Source organism: Rhinolophus ferrumequinum, chromosome 27 (assembly GCF_004115265.2).
Source record: "Rhinolophus ferrumequinum isolate MPI-CBG mRhiFer1 chromosome 27, mRhiFer1_v1.p, whole genome shotgun sequence".
NCBI classification, from domain to species: domain Eukaryota; kingdom Metazoa; phylum Chordata; class Mammalia; order Chiroptera; family Rhinolophidae; genus Rhinolophus; species Rhinolophus ferrumequinum.
Genome location: NC_046310.1, coordinates 1,530,134 through 1,549,441, shown reverse-complemented (window position 1 = coordinate 1,549,441; position 19,308 = coordinate 1,530,134). Strand labels below are relative to the sequence as shown.

Here is a 19,308-nt window from a genome sequence, read left to right as displayed (position 1 = left end):
TTGTCAACCATACCTCAGTAAATCGGGGGGGGGAAGGTAATCTTTGGTTTTGAACCATTCATACCAGCAAAATCCTAGCTGCCATCGAATAATTGTGTTTGAAACTCACTGCCATCAGCATTTTACGTTCTGGTAAGAGTAATCAAAACTAAAGGAAACAACCGTAATAAATTGAAAGTTATTAACAGTATTACTAGAGCACACGCTGACTCGTTCACGTAAATCACGCTATTTCAAAGAATAATATTTTCAATTTTTACGTATAGAGAAGTCACAAATCATACACTTGATGAATTGTTAAGTTTGATGAACTTCTAGAAGTGAAAATACTCCTGTAACCACCACCTTCATCTCGCGCAATGGAACGTGATCTCCATAAATACCTAGAGGTAACAAAGCCTGTTAACATAGGAGGTGTTTGAAGCATTCAGCCAGCCCCCTTCCTCTCCGGTAACTCTGGATATTACCCAGATATGAATTATTACATATGTCAGCCCAAAGGTAATTCCTCAAGGATGAGAAGATGAAAATTAGAAAAGGAGGGGACATATATATATATTTATATATATATTTATACTTATATTTATATATATAGTCTTCTCCCAGTTAGGGCAGCTTCTGTGTACACATACGCAAACACAAATGTAGACACACACACACACACACACACACACACACACACCAAGAAGAAACTGTACCCAACTTAGAACAGTGATTCTCTCTGTAGTGGGGTTATCGATTTTTTAAAATTTCCTCCTTATACTTGTCTGTGTTTTCCAATTATTCCATAACGAACAATTATTTCTCTTTGTAATCAGGACAAACGTGCATTTTTTAAAGGAGGGAATTAAACTGGGTTAGTTCAAAATAAAACACTGTGCTTCCAGTTTAAGCTCCTGTGTTGTTTGGACCCAGAGGTCAGAGGGGACAGTCTGTCACCTTCTGCAGGTCACCGTGGAGGGAGTCGGATAAGCTGTGAGAGTAAACAGAGAAGGATGAGATCCCAGGGGCAGGATGCTGCCCCAGGAAGGTCCAGTGGCACCTGAGCCTGAGCCAGAGGGAGGGGCGGGCTCCCAGCCAAGTGTGGGTCCTACCCACGCACAGGAAGAGAGGAAACACACAGGTAGGGGAGGCCCCCAAAGCCCAAACTACACTTCCAGAACAGTGCTGTCCCCAGGGGAGGGGACAGACGGGGCCAAGCAGAGAAGAGAGTTTCATTAAAGACTTTATTATACAGCCAAAAAAAATTCACAATTTAATGTTAAGGAAAACACACATACAACATGACGTCTGTGGCTCACACTTCTGTATAGTATATTTCAAAGTAGCTAAGCGAGTAAATCCTAGTTCTCATCACAAGGAAAAACAAAACATTTTTTCATCTGTATGAGATGATGGATGTTAACTAAGCTTATGGTGGTTATCATTTCACAGCACATGGGAGGTCAAATCAATATGCTGTGCACTTGAAACTTACACAGTGCTGTATGTCAGTTACCTCTCAGTAGTACTGAAAGAAAAAATATTTGTAAAAGACAAAGCTACATAAAGAATATTATCCCATTTCTTTACAAAAAATACACGCACTGGAAAAATTCTGTATGTTAATGGTGGTAACCACTGGGAGATACGAATGATGGCGATTTTTTAGTTTCTTTTGTATTTAGCAAGTTTTCTGCAATAAGCATACATTATTTTTATCATCTGGAAAAGGACAGAGAAACGATTCATGTTGCTAACACATCCATAACAGGCAGAGCTCCAATCTCAGCCGGGCTGAGGTGCCTGGAGCAGAGCAAGGTGAAGGCCCATGTGCGTGACCGCAGGGGCTCAGGACCCCTGGGCAAGGCCCGGGCACAGTGGGCACGAGGCAGAACTGGGCGGCCCAGAAGCCCAGAGCCCAGTGGTCAGGGACGTGAGCCCAGAGGCTTGTTCAGGGCTGGCCGGGTAGCACAGGCCCGCTAACCTCAGACGCAAAGCCTCTGCTCCTGTGTCTGAGAACAGGGCAGGGGCTGATGCAGAAGTGAGACGTCAACACCAGGAAATTGAGGGCAACCCCACACCGTCTTGCCACCTGGTAACCTACTCCACTGCTGCTAGAGAAGACCCTCCTCCCCCATTCCACAGATTTGGCTTCTAACGTCATTTCCAGGCATTGAAAACACGTAAGCAGTTATTAAACAGAAACCTGCTACATCACATGATGGCCCGTGTCCTCTGTGCAGACTGGCCTGTGCCATATTGATGGTTAAACATTTGGGATCTTAGCCCTGGGTGAGAGCAGACCTCTTGTGGAGAAGAGCCCCTGAAATCCTTGCCCAAATCCTGGGAGCACGGAGGAGGCTGGGCCATCAGAACGGGATTGAGGGCTGGGAGCTGGCCACATAGGAACGGGTAGGTCCACAGTGGAGCTCACTGTTGTGTGGGACATCCATCATGTTCCCTTTAAGCTGGGACAGGGAGCATCACCAGCCAATTTGATGTTGGGAAATGTCAGCCTCATCTGTAATATCATCTGTAATCATTTCAGTTCTCTCTTACCCTGCCCTGGGCAACCGTGAAATTGAAGCAAAAGTCAACATAAAAAAGATGAGTAACTAACTCAGATTTGCCTTGGATTAATCTGCATTTAACCAAATCACAAAAGAGATTAGAGAGGTTGCATTTGACCCAGAAAAAGTATAAAACCAACGTGGGCCGTGACAGTATAATCTATTTATAACCATCCTCTTAAGAGATGCTGAATTTTATAAACGGCGAATGTTTTAGGAAGGAGCCGACTACAGCAGAAGAAAATAAATGCAGTAAGTGCCTTGTGCTTCCTCGCTGATTTAGCAAAGTGTTCTGAATGAATTTTGGCCTCAGAGACACCTTTTAAGGTTTTTAATATTCAGTCTAGAAATGTAACAATTTTTTAACCATCCCTTAATTGATTTTGGAATATCAATATTATGGTGATTTTTTTGGAAAAGCATTCAGAAAGCAAGAGAAAACCAGTTTGGCAGTTTCTCACTAAGTGAAACATAGAATTACCATCTGACCAGCAATTCCACTCCGAGGTACAGACCCCAGAGAACAGGAAGCAGGTGTTCAGTTAGTAACTTGCATCCAAATGTTTGCAGTGCATTTTTCACAAACAGCCAGAAGGTGGAAACACCCCAGATGTCCGATGGATGTGTGGGTAAATGAAATGTGGTCCATCACACGATGGAATATCATCCAGCCGTGAAGAGGAGTGAGCCAGACACGCATCACAGCGTGGAGGGACCCTGAAGACATTCTGCCGAGTGGAAGAAGCCAGACACAAAGGCCACAGACGACGGCTCCACCTCTATGAAAGGCCCGCAACAGGCAAACCCACAGACCGCAAGCAGGGGCTGCGGGAAGCAGAGAAGGGGGAGAGACAACGTCATGCGTTCGGGGCTTCCTCTCGGGGTGGTGAAGACGGCCTGGAACTGGCTGCACAACACTGTAACTGCACTCCCTGCCACAGAACTGTACACTGGAAAATGGTTAAATTCAAGAATTTTGTCTTATATACTACAACAAATTTTTTTAAAAAAAAAGTAAAAGAAGGCAGGTGGGTTGTGAGACCCTGAGGACTGGGTCTTGTGACCACGGCTCTTGGACAGCGCCAGCTTCAGCATCACCACCATCACCGTCAGCTCCCCCCACTGCCCCTCCTGGGGCTCCCCTTTCACAGACAGCCACTCCTCCTGCCTGGCTGGTGTTCCCTTAAGAACTCTGGGATTAGGTGTTGCATCTTGAACATCTAACTTCTTTAATCACATGGAAAAGACTGTTGCAAAGCATTTGTGTTCCTGATCCTTTATGTAAAGAAACTAAGGACAAACTATGTTTTACTTATAAAAGTAAGTCATTTGTCGATCTGTCCAGAAATGTTTAGCTCTGTTCTTCAGGGTGAGCTTGTGAGGAGGTACAAGTCAAAGAAGCTTCGGGTAAAAAACTCTTTGGTGGCCACAGAGTCTAAGTGCAGGCCGGCTGGGTGAGCGGCTCCGGAGGGGGTGCTGTGGACATGCCTGAGGAAGGAGGACGCGTTTCTGGACATGGGACCGTCACTGAAATCACCAGCTTACCTGCTTTGAATGTCAGGTGGCCGTCACGTGTGCGTGTGGTGAATGAATGAACACACATCATTATGCCCTGCCAGGGACAGAAACAGCTCACTGCTCGTCTGTGGAAAATTCTTTCACCAAATAAAAGAAAGAAAATTAAAAAATGTACAATTTTAGACTTCCTATAGATTTCTGAGTCAACAACATCAGAAGCTGCTATTTTAAAACCAAATTAGAGAATTTTTTATGACAGGAAACTGTCCTAAGTGACACCTTGTTTCCTGAAAACTACAAGCAAATCCCACAGATGCCTCGCTGACTTTGGAGGAGCCCGGGAGCCCTGCCCCCACATCCTCTCACGTGAACGGGGACTGCACGTGTCATCTGCAGCAAACCACGCTTGCCATTCGGAGGTCTGACTCAGTGCTTGAGCGGCAGACAAAGGTTTGGATGAGCCAAAAATACCGAAAACATAAAAACTTGAGAAAGGTTGATGTGATCCCCGTTTACTTTGATTTCAGTGAGACGTCAGTGTTGAGTAACTGAAAAGCTCTCGGAAAAGTCTAACGTGGTAGGAATCATTGCAACAGTCTCTCCTAACACAGCTTTCCCCCCTGCCTGGGAAGGGTGCTGCCTTTCTCTCCCTTCTTAGCTTGGAAGTGGCAGTGAAAGGACAGAAGACGCAGGCTTTTCTCTCCTCACGCAAGTGTTTGGGATTTGGACTCTGAAATGCAGAGAGAAGAGGCAGTGTCACCCCGAGTCCCACGCACACCTGTCGTTGAGGGGGACCTTGGCTGTGGCCCAGGTCTGCACACCACCCCCTGTGGAGGGTCCCAGAAGTCTGGAGCCACGGACTCTGCCTCACTTTAACACAACACTCCCCAGACTGACCTGACCACTCCTTTGTCCGGTCACATGACCACCATTCCACAGACACCGGGGCGGTGCCGGCCTGGCCGGTTCTGCCGACGTTATGGCTCTGACGCCGTGGGCCGTCACAGGTTGAGGCGAGAAATGTCCTGGATGGTGGAGTGTTTTGCTTTTGCAAAGTAATGAGAAACCCCAGACCAGCAGAAAGCACACGTCAGTCTTCTCACCCTTCATCCCGTTCTGGCCACGTAGGGCTTTCAAGACCCTTTGGGAGACAATGGTCAGTGTGACACATGGAACATAGGACCTGACAGTGACCACTGATTTTCTCTTTGGCATATAACCAAGGGGGTTACCAAAAATGCCACCGTCAAGAAGAAAAAGACCCACATTTTAGGGTGACTAAGGGTCTCCCTAATGTCATGGGGAGCAGGTATGGGGGAGTTCTGACATGCTGAGTGTGGGTGTCCATGGAAACCCCGCAGAAATACATGCTGGGTAATGGCTGGGCTGTGGGGAGCTGGGGAGGGAGGTGGAGCCGATGGTGCAGCATTGGGTGACGGACAGATGGCACCAGGGCCTCTGCTCCTGGGCAAGTACTTCCCTTGCTGAGTCTCCACCTCCGTGAAATGAAGACATTAATCACTAAGTGACAGGACTGTCCTGGAATCCCATGTGACAATGTTCAACACCACACCTGGCACCTGCCCAGCCCTCACCACATGCTGGCTTTCAGTGACTGACGGGAAAAGAAGGGGTTTGGGAGAAGGGGCCCAAGAGGGTAGGGTCCTGGGAGCCTCTGCATTTAAGAAACAGGCTAACGAGCAGACCAAGGACACTGAGAGGAACACACACCACAAAAATAAACGGAGAGAAGAAGACAGCAAGCAGACAGGCCTCCGGAAAGCTGCTCACTGACATATGCCTCCTCTGTCTTCTGAAGAAGTTCCTGCTCCACATACCTGCCCGTCCTAAGGAAATAAAATGTTTTAAAATTCAGGAAAATATGTCTATAAACTGTTTATAGCTGAGCCTTAAACCTGCACGCAGACAGAGAAGACTTACATAAATTGTGCTACATTCACAGGACTTACCGTGTTTCCCCAAAAATAAGACCTAGCCGGACCATCAGCTCTAATGCGTCTTTTGGAGCAAAAATGAATATAAGACCCGGTCTTATTTTACTGTAATATAAGATTGGGTCTATAATATAATAATATGATATGATATATGCTATAATACCCGGTATCATATTATATCATATCATATCATATCGACCCGGTCTTATATTGTAGTAAAATAAGACTGGGTCTTATATTATATTAATTATATTATGTAAGACCCGGTCTTATATTATAGTAAAATAAGACCTGGTCTTATATTAATGTTTGCTCCAAAAGACACATTAGAGCTGATTGTCTGGCTAGGTCTTCCTTTCAGGGAAACACGGTACTTTTTAACCAGGGTGGGGGTCAGAGCTGGGAGAGTGCTGAGAACACTCACTCAAACCCGAACAAAATGTACCAACTATTAATAGAGATCAGGTTGTATTTTACGAGAACTTCTGATTTTTGTCACTTCCTTAGTTCATTACAATAAATGTGTGTTATTTACATATAGACACCCTCAAACCCCCACCTGAAAAAAATACATAAAAGGAAATAAATAAAACAATATTTTACTGGGGTGAGAAAACAAGGAATACTCACCTTGCTTTCAGTATCGTAACAGGACCCCTATGTTTGTTTCTGGTGATGCCTCATCACAGAATCCACCTCCAGTGTGAGTTCCCCCCCCACCACAGCCCTAACTGGGCAGGCCTGGCGAGCAGAACACCACCCCTCCCACCAGCGCCTCAGGCTCTTATCTCTAATCTCCTCTAGTCGGTGCCTAGGGTTCTGTGCTTCTTTGAAGCCATCACTATTTCATTTCATGCCAAAAACACTCACCTCGAGGTCATTCCTACAGGCAAGCTTCCGAGGCCTCTGCAAACACTCAGAAAGCATCGCACAACTGCCTGTGGAGCACATAGGTGCATCTTTCTGGGAGAGATTTCCCGTAACTTTCACCAGATTCTCTCAAATCCTCCGTGACCCGAGAGAGGGTAAGAAACACTGTTTCATTCCCGTTTGGTGCTTCTGGCCCACCCACTCCACAGTCACCCCCAGGATTTATCCAGAACGCTGTCTCCTTGGCACCTGGAAAAGAGCCTGGCACAAAACAGGCTTTCGGCTGTTGGATCCACAGAGATGGTGACGCTTACCGAGTGGAAAGGGGAATGTGGTAAGAAGGAAGGAAAAGAAAACCTGAACTCCTCCAGTTTAGAGATTCATCACCACCCAAACAAGAGCAAAAGTGAAAGTGAAATGACTATTTTCTCTGAAGCCACGAGCCCTTCAGGCCTGTGGGTCCCCGACTCACCCCGTTCTTGGGTAGTAATTCTCTCAGACTGGCTGTCTCTCGTGTCCATTTATGGAACGTGGAAAATAATGTGTTCCCCTTAGCTGCCAGATGAGGAGGCTTAAGGAAACCAGCCGGCACACGGCACGCTGTCAGGACACCTTCCCAAATCCTCTCATCTGAGAGATGGAGAGAGATCGAAAGCCCCCAGGGCGGCAAAGCTTGTCCTGGGAGCGGCCTGCTTTCAGGTCTGAAGTATTTCACATTTAGCAGGGATGGTCAGCCTCGGACTGGAATGCACTCCGGCCACAGGCCAGGGCCGCCCTTCGCCGCAATCTTCAACCCACATTCCCGTGTGATAAGCACAGAAATCTCCCTCTCTTTTAGAATTCCGTACTATGAAAACAAGGGCTTGTTTCTCCCCCTTTCAAAGTACACAGTTTTCTAATAAAGATGACACAACAGGAAAAGATCCGCATGGCTAGATCTCAGAGGGGTTATGCTGAGTGAAAGAAGCCAGGCCCAAAAGCATCCCATGGCTGTGACATGCTCACAGGGCAAACTGTGTCACCCACCGTCTACCTGCATTTACTGCATGTGAATTATGCATCAAGGAAACTGTCTTAGAAAATTCTACTGCACCACTGGATCTTTTTCAAGGAAATTGCATCCTGTCCACCTGTCCCCATAAACAGTGCCCTGAAAAGTGAGGGACCGGCCACCTCTCTGTGTCTGACTCATCTTGAGCCCCCAGGACTCAGCAGCACCCCTCATTTCCACGGGGGTCTGAGGGTTCGTGCCCCAGCTCCCTCACCTCCTGCTTCTTTCTCCTCCTCATACTTCATTCCAGGGGCAGCTCAGGAATCCACAGAAGCTGCCCTGGGGTCCCCGTGTGGTCCCTGGGTGTATTTCCAGCTGCCACTCACCACCTGGTGACTTTATCTGCTTAGATTTGTGTCGCATGAGACTGCATCCCTGAAGGGCTTCTTAACCTTTATTTGTGCCTCAGTCTCCTTGGGCAGCCTGCTCAGAATATGGTAAACTACGCAGGCATATGCAGAAAAGTAACTGACATACAGTTATGAAGCTATTCAAACATATATTGCTGTAATAACATATGTCCCTTTTTATGGATGCAGTCAATGACCAGAGCTAGTGATAGGTGGAGTGACTGCCAGCGTTTCATAGTGACACATGTATACAGTACTTCAGGAGAGCTGCAAATATACGATATGAAAATGCGTGTGATTTCCTGGTGACAGGCGTACAGCAGATGCTGTATTTCCACCTCCGAAGGAAAGGCTACACTGCGCTCAGAGATCAAAGTGCTATCTTTTCTCCATCCAAGTGCACAAGGGCTCTGAGTCCCACCCAAGGACAAGGACCCATGGACGCCTGGATAAGAGCGGCTATTCAGAGAGGCCGTGGACATACACCTGTGTCCTGAGAGCTCTAAGCGCCTGGAAGTAATCTCAACATCCAGCTACAAAACACTGCAATGATAACGATACTGAGTATAAATTCAAAAACAAAGAGAAATCATGTCTCCTGCGAATAACTGTTACCACCACTGCTAACATGTGTACACCAGTTCTGTCCTGGAACACTGTACCGACTGCCAAAGCCACCCAAACACATCGTCATGGCACCACGTCACTCCCTGGCCACCGTCACAGGTTCTGCAGCCCTGCAGGCACTGGATGCGTGAAACCCAGAGGAGAGAATTTCTGTAGGTCGAGGGCGTTGGGGGCAGAAAGCCAGTTCCCTCACATGACTGCCCCACGTCCAACGTGAACTTCACGTGCACAGGGAGCCCTGGACACACAAGGACACCAGCAAGTCCCTCTGCTCAGCCTGCTCTGCCCCTTGCAGCTGCGAATAACGCAAGAGGCTGTGTCCCCACCGTATTACTAAACCTGGCCTTTCTTCTCTTTTTGTTCTTGCCATTATCGTTGAGAACATTTCATAAGAATGTGAAAAAAAGAAACAGGTTCCAGGGAGCTGAACAGCAGTGGAGCACCTGGGGGGCCTGTTCCCTACACGTTCTCCCCTGACCTCTGGCGTCACGACCAGCACGCCCAGGCCTGTCGCCGCTGGGCTGGCAGCTCCTGGCCCCCACTCTCACCCATTCCTTTGCTTTCTTAACTTCCAGCACAATTCAAATGAATGAAGGTGACCAGAATACTTTTCTCATAAAACCCCCTGGTCACTCCTGCCCAGGAAACGGGAGCTGCTCTTACCCTCACTCCGCCAACTTCCCCAGACTGGAGCGAACTTTGACCCACCCACCGCAGCCGGTCCCGTCCCAGGTCAGGTCCCAGGTCAGGTCTAAGCGTCTGCAAGGCCAGAAATGCACGATGCAGAGATAAGCCGCTGGGAAACCGAGCATCTGGAGCAGCGGCTCCCTGCCCGAGTGCAGGCCCGTGAACCCTACAGAACGATGGGCTGAGGTCCTTGCTCGCTCCCAGGAAGAGAAGGAGCCAGAAGGCACCCTGACTAGCAGGGCTCCTTGCATCCAGCAGGAGGGACATCTGTGTCTCCATTCTCACTCCCAGCTTTTCGCCTTTCGCCTGCGGACATGGTCAAACCGATTGCATCTGGAGAGGAATAACCACACCCTTGCACCACTTCTGCCAAGCGTTACCACACTGCCGCCCTGTTATCTGGGTTCTAACCTAAGAGAGCGGTCCGTGGTGATGTCCCCACTTCCCCTCCTCTAGCCTCTCTCAGCTGCACTGGCTGCAGTTACTTCATTCGATGGTTTGTACCAGTCAGCGACCTCACCACGGCCGACTGGACCCAATGCACGGCGCTGGGTCCTGGGCGGGCATCTCCCAGGTGTGCAGCCGTCCCCTCCACCTGGAAACAGCTCTCCCTGCTCCTCCTGCTCCGTCTTGGTTTCTCCTGCATTTTCCTTCCACGCCGGTGTTCCTGACTTTCCTGTTTGAATCCTCTCGTCTCACTCCATCTAACCATTCTCCCCTGGGCTTCACGCTCGTTGGCTCACGAATCCGCTAAAATAAAATCTACCTGCCCCTAAGCAACATCTAATTTGACATCCAATTTTTTTTTTAACCCAACTTTCAGTGTCTGCAAAGAATCTACTTGATAACACTATTTTTAATAGTCACACCTTTTGCACCATTCCTATTTGTTTTAAGCCCTATTTCCAGTCCACTTACCCAACGATTTTCTTGAACAGATTTTTTTGAGAGATAAATCACATGTCATACAATTCACCCATTAAAAGTGTACGATTTAATGGGTTTTAGCAAATCCAGAGGAGTGCAACCATCACCACGTCAATTTTAGAACATTTTCATCTCCTGGAAAGAAACCTCGGAGGCACTGGCTGTCCCTCCCCGTTCCCACTCCCCCACCCCACCCCCGCTCACCCCCCACAGTGGCTCGACTTCCTGTCCCCAGAACGTCCTGCTCTGGACATTTCATACAAACGGAATCACACACTATGTCGTCTCTGGGTCTGCCCTCTCTCACTTAGTCCGGTGTTTTCAAGGTTCGGCCACGTCATAGTGTGAATCGGTTCTTCATTCCTTTTTATTGTCCCATAATGTCCCCTTATGTGGGTACGCCACTTTTGTTTCTCATCAGTTGGTAGACATTTGGGTTGTTTCTCCTTTTTGGCTATAGTGAATAACAGGGCTGTAAGCACCTATGTACGAGTTTCTGTGTTACCCACAGATTTTTAAACCCAGTTTATTGTTACGCTTTGAAATCTGCTGTGGATAACCTTTTCATAAGTCTCATCCACAAACTACATTGATTAATCAAAGTTTAAAGTAAAAGGTAAAAAAACCACATCTGTGACCATCATCCACTAAGGACAGATCCTTCTGGGCTGAGTAGCAGTCAATTCCAACGGACCAAACAGTAGACAACCAATGGGTGCATCCCAAGTACGCCGCAACTGGTGCTTATTAAACACTGAAAGCAAACATTTATTGGAAATGCACCCCCTCATGACACGCCCGGGGTTTATTTTCCAGTCGTGACTCATGGGTCCGTGGGTGCCTCACAACGCTCTGGTACGATTTTCTCTTTAAGACACGATCAAGGAGAAAGTGAACAAAGAAGGGAAGAAATGGAAGAACGCCACTCACAGTGAAGTCACTCAGATCTCTGCAAGTCGTAGCCCCCAAGTCGCTGGTCTCCTGGCCTCACATACGACGCGTCACCTTCCAATGCGTGAAAGCCAGCCACCGGGCCACCTGCCCTGGGGGACGTGTCCCATCCTTCGCCCTTCACTCACATGGCGTGTGCTGACTTGCCCCCCGTCTGGGCCCAGGAGGTTTCTGTTCACTCCCAAACACACCCCGGTGAGATGTCTTTTCCCGTGAAACGGGAGATGGACTTACTCTCAGGGGATCCATTTCAGAAACGGCCGTACAATGTATGGATGACGAGTGTCAGAACTAGCTCCCCTCCGCCAGCCGGCTGACTTCATTGACACCACACCCCAGCTCAGCTGTCTCCAGCCGGCCCTGTATCCTGCTCAGCCCTGGTGCCCGCAAGTGTCCCAGGTTGAGCTAATGTCCCCAAATCTGTCTCCCCCATATTCCCAGGGACTCACGTGCTCTCTGGTCACCAATGCGCTGGACCAACCAGCACCACCAGCGAGCCCAAGTCATGGCCCTGCTTTGTTCGAATGCTTCCCAGATGTGTCTGGACCCTTTGCGCGGACAGCGCCTCCTGTGAGAGACACAGGGAAGCCAGATCAGGTCCACTCCAGACAACACCACGAGCTCTCCACCTCCGACCCTCTGTCAGCCCGTTAAAAAGGGACGGACCTCCCGGGGACAGGATAGGTTCGTGGGTACAAGGATGGATTCCGGAACCGGCCTACCTGGGTGACCTGAGGGAAACCTGTCACCTCCCTGAGGCACCTCTCCACCTACACGGCACAACGCCATCTTTCGCACAGGGTGGGTAGACAGAGTAAGTCATTAAATGCACCTGGAGAGCGGGTGCTTGACACAAGGTAAAGCTACAGGGAGACCTCAACTTATCCTCGCCGTGGTCACCACAAAACAACCAACCAAAGTCTCCAGCTGAGAGTCCAAGTCCCCCTGTCCTGCGTCCTGTCCGGCCTCTGCCTGCCACCCGCCCCCGCCCCAGGCTCCCCCTGCCACACCGCAGGCTGCTTTCCCCGCCTCGCTCCCCAGTCAGGTTCTCAGCCCTCCGGGTCTTTCCTTCATCTCGAGGTCTCCCACCCTCTCCTGACGAGTGTCACCTCCACAACGACCTCAAGTCTGACCCTTCCTCTTCTTCCAGAACACTCAGAGTTGGGGTGCCCCATGGCTCCATCCTTTGACCTCTTGTCTCCCCTGGAACACTCCCTATATCATCTATCTCCAGACTCTAACTATTTACACGCTGATAATTTCCAAACGTGTGTCACCAGGTCAGACGTCTCTCTCTTTCCACTGTTGGAGGATATCAAGTGGACGTCTCCACATGCACAAAACGAACCCCTGGTGTTCTGCCCAAATCTCTCCCTTCTGACCCCGTCCCATCGTGACCCCGGGTCAGAGCCGCCGTCCGCCCCGGTCCTGACCGGCCTCCCTGCTCCAACCTGTCCCTGCAAGTCTAGTCCCAATTCGGCAATCAGAGCCATCTTTCTAAAGCCTCAGTCACGCCACGTTCCTTTCTCTGCCCGACACCCAGCCACGGCCTCATTATTTCTCTCGTGGTGAAACTCAAGTCCGCCAGGTGCTGCTGAGCGGTCTGACCGCCTTACCTGTCTGACCTCACCTTCCACCACTCGCCTGCACCCCCTCTGCCCACTCGCCCTGACTTCCGTGCTATATCACCGGGAGGTAGTTTCCCATTTTGCCTTAGCTGTTTCCTCTGCCTGGCAATTCCTCCCACCAGGTCCTCGACGTGCTGACTCACTCATCAACCCCACCTCTGCTCAACACGAGCCCTGGGCGGGGCTCAGACGCACACCTGGGCTGGCAGGGCCCCCCTCCTCCTGGGTTCCCAGGATGCTGACTCAGGACTAGTCACGTTGCGCCCCTGAGGAAGGGGAACAGAAAGCTCACTGCTGAGTGTCTCCTCTGGCCCCGTGCTAGGGCCTGGGAAGAAAAGGCACCGTCCCAATTCCAGGGGCCAAATCGATTGTCGCAGATCACCAGGCTCATAACCAACCGGGCCTCCATCCGGTCTGCCTGGCGTCCACCCTGCACCCTTTCCTTAGCCCGCTGGGTGGGGGCTGGGGCCCAGGGTCCCTGCCCGGCCCCAACCAGCACGGGCCCTTCCCTGACCTGGAGCAACATGTGCCCGATTCCAGCTCTAATCAGGGGTCGGATGATGAAGGCAGTCGGCTTAGGGCTTTGTTTGTTCTTTTAATGCCAAGTCCTTACGTTACGTGCATCAACCTAGGCTGGAGAGAAAAACACCACAGATTTGTAACAGGTTTCACGTTTTCACCTGTAGGTGTTCGGTACAGGAGAAGCATACTAAGTTAGAAACTTCCTGAGTCCCACAGGGCTCCTGGGTGCTTACGGCAGCCTTTCTGCCCTTTCTTCCCACCACTGCCCCTTCTGGATAGTTCGGAGAGAAAGCCAGAACTCAACCAACGCAAGCTGTTCTTTCCATATTTAGTGTTACTTGCCAGCGAGGAGCCATTTGTATGAGCTACGAGGCAGTCTCCATGGGGTGAAACACCAGGACACAGAGTCACTCTGCCTGGGCTCAAATCCCCAGGCGGCCCCACTTAGGAGTGCTGTGGGAATGGCGCAGCCTCCAGGGTGGGGACAGGCAGCTGTAAGGCATTAAAAAGAAGAGTTTCTCCTCCCAGGCGGTGTCTGCCGGGAATGAGGATACCCAGGGAAAGCGCTTGGCCTGGCCGGGGCTGCTTCTTCACAGGGCTGGTCCCTCACGTCCCACCCACCGGCAAACCAGCTGCTCGCTCAATGAGAACCACGGTGACCATGACGAGAAGGATTGGCAAGCTGCCCACGCCACATTCTACTGGAGCATCCGCTTAACGGGGTCTACAAAAGTCCACCTTGTGAAATGGCCTGAGGGTGTTTGTTGATACCGGGACACAGAAATTTCTGACTTCCTCGTTGGAGGTTCGTCTGCATTCTCCGCAGTCCCAAATACTTACTTTAAAGAGAATTACTTTTATAGTATAAAAATGAAACGGCAATTCTAAATACAAATTGCACCGCCTTTTTATTTCTGTCTATAACCCACATCCCATCCTGGGTTCTGTAAACTTTCTGACTCTCAGGAAACTCGGTCACTTCCTGCCACTTCCCTATTCGTGCTGTTGTAGTAACGTCTCCTGTCAAGCCGACTACATGATCAAAATAGGAAAACAGACTTCCTAAACGGTCCGCTACAGTTAAGCGCCAACTCTCCATAGCTGATTCATCACTGTGTTGTGTTGTTGTGGATGCTTTAAAAGAAAACGAATTCAAGAATCTTAATTATGCAAAACTTCAGAGTGATGGCAAAGACTCATTTTTCTCCTTTTTCCAAACATTGCAAGATAACTGCTTTGCTATTTATATTCATTTTCACTTTCTAAGAACAGGAAGGAATAGTTAAAAGAACTTCACCAACCAATTACTAACCAGAAACGGGACGTATCAGACAAGCAGCAATCACTCAGGACGTTTTAAGGTTCAAGAGTTAAAAAGTTAGTATCTATGCATCACCCCCTCCCAGGCTCCTTCCTGGCGTTTACATAACAACACAGCAGCCCGCTTTGATTCTCTGCAGTGCTTTCCAGAGTGCACAGAGTTTGACTCCGCAAAGAGTGGGTGACTCAGCACATTCTAGCGGCGGCCCTCAGGTTGAGAGGGCGGATGCCTGCCTCTCCTCCTGCGAGCGCCGCGGAGATGTCAGGCTGGACCCATTTGCAAGGTCAGTCTCATAGGTGTCTAACGGCAACAGCCACAAAAAGACAATGGAGAAAAGCGAAACAAGAGTGTCATGAAAACACATCTATCTGATGGTGGGGGCGAGAGTGGACTGTTGTATATTCTATTGGCAATAACTTGCCCAGTAGGACTCTGAGAAAGCTACAAAGGTGGGGACGCTGGAGAGGTCTGCACCTTTTAGCTCCTTTTTTTTTTTAAGTGAAACCAGTTTATCCACCATCAGGATAAACAGACCACGGCAAGGTGAAATAGCTCGTGTTGTTTACGAAAAGGCAAATTCACGACCTTTTTTCATTACAAAGACTATGAAGCTGAAGAATTGAGAATTTTGCGCACCACGCTTTTCTAGTGGTGTCTACTAGTGGTTCCCAAATCAGGCAGATGGTGGACAGTACAGGGGGGGGTCTTTGTAAATGTAAATTCCCAAGCCCTTCCGGCCCCCGGCTGATGCGGGAGGTGTGGTTGCAGCCCTGGAATCTGTGAACTGCTTCCCTGTGATTCCCCGGCCAGGCCAGCCTAAAGCTCCGAGGGGCAGCCAGACTGAATCACACCTCCCCCAGCCCAACTGTAATCGTGAGGGTGAAGAGCCAAAGAATACTTTAAAATTTAGGAGGATGCACCTTCACATGTTAAGGCTGTTACTAAATAGCAGTAATATTCTTAATTGTCTTAACTTTCCAAATTCTCAGTGAAGTCCCAACTTGAGGACGTGACCTTGACCTAGACACATCTCTGTCTGAAACAAAGACTCCTTCCCCAGTCCCTGTGCTTGCTAATCCCCTTCTACGGGCTCCTGCAAATCTTCACAGCAAACCCTGGGAGTGGCTACTACTGTCCCATTTCCCAGGTGAGGGAAGTGGAGGCCCTGGCAAGTCAGTTGTTCTAGTGACAAAGTCCAGATTGCCACCCAGGGTGTCTGCTGGTGCTGGCTGCTGGGGACAGGTGAGATTTGGATTGTTCAAATGTTAAAGAAGCCCAGGTCTGGCAAACCAGGCACTGGACGCAGACGCAGGGCGCCACCAGCTCCCTGCCGCCTCGGGGGCGGGCGGGGAGAGGCAGACAGGAATGAGTTCTCCAGGAGGGCTCTGGACTTTGTTCACTTATCTGTCCCCTTGTCGCCAGGAGCACATCACTTTTGCTTCAGAAACTCCAATTGTGGTGTTGAGGTGCAGGGCTCTAAAAGGCTTCACAGAGGAGGGGGCCACGAGCTGCAGGTTGAAGAGAGTCCAGTAAGTCAAGAGAAAAGAGGGTGTCCGGTCTCAGCACAGCACGTGCGAACCCGCCTTGTCTAGAAGGGGACAGTGAGGCTGACGTGCAGCCGGGGGTGAGGGTCACAAGGGATGGGACGCTGGGAAAAGACCAAGAAGGGGCTTTGGGGCCAGGAGCGTTTAGGCTGAAGGGACCGGCAGTGGTTCACACCCTGGGGTCCTAGCCCTGGATTCGGATTTGGAGAGAGAATGCTCATCTCGGGCGCAGAGTTCTGTGGGAAAGGCCCGGGCTCTGCAGAGGGCAGGTGGGAGCCGATCCAGCCCAAACGAAAGCCGTCGTCCTGAGGCTGCAAAAGGGGCCTCGTGGGAGAACTGCTGGGGCTCAGGGGTCGAGCTTTGGACCGGGGGGCTGGCCGGCGGGGGTAAGTGAGGGCCAGGAGGACAGAGGGTGCAGGGTGGCTCCACAGTTTCCGAGCGGACCGATGAAGGCACGTCGTCAGCCAGGCTGGAGACAAGAAAGGGACCAGGACCAAAGAAAAGGCCGTGAGCTTGGTTCTGAGCATGCTGAGCCCGCATGTGGGCCAGGTTTTGTTTGATGGCCAGTGGGTTAGAAATAGACTGAAGAGGGGTCAGAGGTGGAAGAACCTGTCAGGAGCCCGGGATCACAGCTGACAGCCTGGGGATGGGATTTCAGGGACCAGCATACTGACCGGAAACCAGAAAGGCAGTTACTCTGTTCCAAACAGTAGCTCTAGTTCAGGCCTATCAGAAAGAGAGAGCCAGTGAACAAAAATGCCCCAGAGCCAGGCTCTGCCCGGAGCCTGGGACCCATGGAGCTACGCTGCAGGGGGGCAGACAAGCCAGGGGGCTGATAGGCAGTGGGGAAGCGGGAGAGATGCTGACGGCCTGGGGCTGTCAGGCAAGGCCTGCCGAGTGCGTGACAGCTGAGCGGAGACCTGAGATGGCACACGCGTGACCTGAGGGCTTCCTCAGCGCCAGGCTCCTTCGGAGCCGCACTCGCGTCTCACCGCACGCATCTGGGCCTCGCTGCTCCGATACCCACCGTAACAAGGAGAGAAGGAGCCACGGAGGGCGAGTCACCGGCCCACACAGCTCGTCGGGGGTGGAGGAGACCGTGGCCCAGGCAGTCTGGCTCCAGACAGAGTCTGTGCTCTTACCTGCTGCACAAATCGCCGGTTGCCCACGGTTATGCGCGGAGAAAATGACAGTTAAGAAGGGGACGCGACCACAGACCATCGCAGCGGTCTGGAGGTAGTGAGTGGTTGGCAAGGGTTTGCTGTGTCGTTTTTTGCAGTGCGACCGCCTCACGCAAAGCGCTCCGAAGCCCCGGACGTAAACGCCGGCTCTCCATTCACCAATTCTGCAACCGTGGGACAGTGCCGACCTCTGTGCACCCCAGCTCTGTTCATCTGTAAGACAGATCTAACCTGATGCTGAAGACATGGGGACACACCCACGTGAAGGGCTCTCTCAGCAGCTGGAGAAAGGCCCGGGTGCAGGTGAGACACCGGCACCGACGGCTGCATCCGCTCGGAGGGGTCTGCATGCAGCGCATGGCCTCATAGCTGCTCTGAGAAAACCCTGGGGAGGGCGGGGAGTCCCTCGGAGAACTCGCCCTGGTCTTACCAATCATTCAGGAACATTCCGTCTACTTCCACTTGGATCCACAACAGGCAAGTTCATTCCACTGAGCTCAGTTCATCCAGAGAGGCCCCCTCGGGACAGGCGGGCTTCTCCTGCACTGTCCCTCGTCTCCCTACCGTCCTCATTCTGTCCCTTGTGAGGCAGAAACAAGTGGCGAAATGAAGGCACATTAGCTCATGGGAGGGACACCGCGACCCCAAAGTGCGACGTAAAGTGACCGGGCAGGTGGCAAGCAGGCCTCGGTCCTGGCTCTCAGGGGCACCGGCAAGGCCTGGGAGGCACGGCGCTGCCCACCGGCGCCCCCCACGCCTGACCGCGACCACCCAGCCAAAGGCAGCGCTGTTCTCCAGCACAGCCAGCCGGCCCGTGGGGCAGCTCCGCTGGCCCCAGCCAGGGGCGCTGCTGGCTGCTCTGCCAGCCTCCCGGGGCACCTGCGGCTGGGCTCCCACCTGCTCATGCCACACCCGCCACCCAGTCACACTAACCTTCCACTTTACTGTCTTTCGAGTACCTAAAGCTATGAAACATGACCTTGTTCGCTGCTTTACTGGTTTCCTTTCTCTCCCCCCTCGACCCCCACCCCCGCTAAAATTGTAAGCCCACGCGTGTGGAGATCTCGTCTTTCTTGTTCGCCCTCACAGTCCCAGCACCTGGCAGAAGGTGAAGAACTCAGTAAATATTTACTGAATCAATAAAGTAACACCAAAGAGCACGGTCCAGTTGCAGAGGAGGAAAAGTGGGCGCAGAGGCTGAGAAAGCGTTGAGCAGCGGCCACCGGGGAGGGGCTGGACGGGAGGCGACGCCCTGGGCCCGACCAGAGAGCTGTGCTGGGCAGGGCGGCTGGCCCGCACGGATGGCCTGACACCCGCCAACCAAGAGGAAACCACTCCTTACCCCGAAAGCCGGCAAAGGTTAAGAAGTCTGTGGGGGGGTCACCACCTACAGCAGGGCGCCTACAACTAACAACACTGGACTGTATGTTTGTAAGTTGCTGAGAGAGTAGATCTTAAAAAGGCTCATCACAGGAAAAAAACGTTTCAAAATAAATTTAAAAATATAAGTCTCACAAGTGTTGGAGAGTATTTGGGGAAACAGTTTTCAAACAGTTGAAAATCAGGTTGGTAATGTCTCTTAAAAGTGAATCAGGCATATTCAAAATGTAGCAATTCGGCATCT

General features: G+C 50.9%; 1 long non-coding RNA gene across 3 annotated transcripts; it reads right to left on the bottom strand.

The window, feature by feature from the left end:
• Positions 1–1,252: 1,252 nt before the first annotated feature.
• Positions 1,253–9,588, bottom strand: LOC117018708 (uncharacterized). 3 transcript variants are annotated; one of them, XR_004422295.1, is made up of 4 exons: positions 6,896–9,588; positions 4,968–5,917; positions 4,098–4,800; positions 1,253–3,377 (listed from the first exon to the last, which is right to left on the bottom strand). It is a non-coding gene; the product is annotated as an uncharacterized LOC117018708 (long non-coding RNA). The 3 variants fall into 3 exon arrangements; XR_004422293.1 differs by having other exon boundaries at positions 1,253–4,800; XR_004422294.1 differs by having other exon boundaries at positions 1,253–4,800; positions 7,368–9,588.
• Between the last annotated feature and the right edge of the window lie 9,720 nt (positions 9,589–19,308).